The sequence below is a fragment of the Epinephelus lanceolatus genome, unplaced genomic scaffold (assembly GCF_041903045.1).
Source record: "Epinephelus lanceolatus isolate andai-2023 unplaced genomic scaffold, ASM4190304v1 scaffold30, whole genome shotgun sequence".
NCBI classification, from domain to species: Eukaryota; Metazoa; Chordata; class Actinopteri; order Perciformes; family Serranidae; genus Epinephelus; species Epinephelus lanceolatus.
In genome coordinates, this window is record NW_027556812.1 from 77,501 (window position 1) to 80,000 (window position 2,500).

Below are 2,500 nucleotides of genomic sequence, written 5' to 3' on the forward strand. Positions count from 1 at the left end.
CAACGGCCGCCGCCGACCCGGTCACGGGCCCCCGGGCCCGGCCAAAGGGTGGACCCCACCGGTGCTCGGCCCCCACGCGCCACACGGAGCCCCCGCTCGCGCCAGGCACCCCCGGGGCTCGGCTCTCGCTGGCCCCGACCGACCCGCCGCCCTCCGCCTATCTCACCTCCACCCAGCACTGGAGGCAGGCATTAAAGGGGGAATTAATCCCCTGTGTTCCATCCTCACTTCACCCAGCTCTCTGGCTCTCTGTCTCCCTCCCTCCCTCTTCTCTCCCCTCTCTGGGGGAGACTCTCACCGTCCCAGGCCTCATTCTCCCACCTCCACCCAGCGCTGGAGGCAGGCATTAAAGGGGGAATTAATCCCCTGTGTTCCATGCTCACTTCACCCAGCTCTCTGGCTGGCTGTCTCCCTCCCTCTTCTCTCCCCTCTCTGGGGGAGACTCTCAACCTCCCAGGCCTCATTCTCCCACCTCCACCCAGCGCTGGAGGCAGGCATTAAAGGGGGAATTAATCCCCTGTGTTCCATGCTCACTTCACCCAGCTCTCTGGCTCTCTGTCTCCCTCCCTCTTCTCTCCCCTCTCTGGGGGAGACTCTCAACCTCCCAGGCCTCATTCTCCCACCTCCACCCAGCGCTGGAGGCAGGCATTAAAGGGGGAATTAATCCCCTGTGTTCCATGCTCACTTCACCCAGCTCTCTGGCTGGCTGTCTCCCTCCCTCTTCTCTCCCCTCTCTGGGGGAGACTCTCAACCTCCCAGGCCTCATTCTCCCACCTCCACCCAGCGCTGGAGGCAGGCATTAAAGGGGGAATTAATCCCCTGTGTTCCATGCTCACTTCACCCAGCTCTCTGGCTCTCTGTCTCCCTCCCTCTTCTCTCCCCTCTCTGGGGGAGACTCTCAACCTCCCAGGCCTCATTCTCCCACCTCCACCCAGCGCTGGAGGCAGGCATTAAAGGGGGAATTAATCCCCTGTGTTCCATGCTCACTTCACCCAGCTCTCTGGCTCTCTGTCTCCCTCCCTCCCTCTTCTCTCCCCTCTCTGGGGGAGACTCTCACCGTCCCAGGCCTCATTCTCCCACCTCCACCCAGCACTGGAGTAAGATCTTAGGGGACACTTTAATCCCTGTACCACCCTCACTTCACCCAGCTCTCTGGCTCTCTGTCTCCCTCCCTCCCTCTTCTCTCCCCTCTCTGGGGGAGACTCTCACCGTCCCAGGCCTCATTCTCCCGCCTCCACCCAGCGCTGGAGGCAGGCATTAAAGGGGGAATTAATCCCCTGTGTTCCATGCTCACTTCACCCAGCTCTCTGGCTCTCTGTCTCCCTCCCTCTTCTCTCCCCTCTCTGGGGGAGACTCTCACCGTCCCAGGCCTCATTCTCCCACCTCCACCCAGCGCTGGAGGCAGGCATTAAAGGGGGAATTAATCCCCTGTGTTCCATGCTCACTTCACCCAGCTCTCTGGCTGGCTGTCTCCCTCCCTCTTCTCTCCCCTCTCTGGGGGAGACTCTCAACCTCCCAGGCCTCATTCTCCCACCTCCACCCAGCGCTGGAGGCAGGCATTAAAGGGGGAATTAATCCCCTGTGTTCCATGCTCACTTCACCCAGCTCTCTGGCTCTCTGTCTCCCTCCCTCCCTCTTCTCTCCCCTCTCTGGGGGAGACTCTCAACCTCCCAGGCCTCATTCTCCCACCTCCACCCAGCGCTGGAGGCAGGCATTAAAGGGGGAATTAATCCCCTGTGTTCCATCCTCACTTCACCCAGCTCTCTGGCTCTCTGTCTCCCTCCCTCCCTCTTCTCTCCCCTCTCTGGGGGAGACTCTCACCGTCCCAGGCCTCATTCTCCCACCTCCACCCAGCGCTGGAGGCAGGCATTAAAGGGGGAATTAATCCCCTGTGTTCCATGCTCACTTCACCCAGCTCTCTGGCTCTCTGTCTCCCTCCCTCTTCTCTCCCCTCTCTGGGGGAGACTCTCAACCTCCCAGGCCTCATTCTCCCACCTCCACCCAGCGCTGGAGGCAGGCATTAAAGGGGGAATTAATCCCCTGTGTTCCATGCTCACTTCACCCAGCTCCCTGGCTCTCTGTCTCCCTCCCTCTTCTCTCCCCTCTCTGGGGGAGACTCTCAACCTCCCAGGCCTCATTCTCCCACCTCCACCCAGCGCTGGAGGCAGGCATTAAAGGGGGAATTAATCCCCTGTGTTCCACCCTCACTTCACCCAGCTCTCTGGCTCTCTGTCTCCCTCCCTCCCTCTTCTCTCCCCTCTCTGGGGGAGACTCTCACCGTCCCAGGCCTCATTCTCCCACCTCCACCCAGCGCTGGAGGCAGGCATTAAAGGGGGAATTAATCCCCTGTGTTCCACCCTCACTTCACCCAGCTCTCTGGCTCTCTGTCTCCCTCCCTCCCTCTTCTCTCCCCTCTCTGGGGGAGACTCTCACCGTCCCAGGCCTCATTCTCCCACCTCCACCCAGCACTGGAGTAAGATCTTAGGGGACACTTTAATCC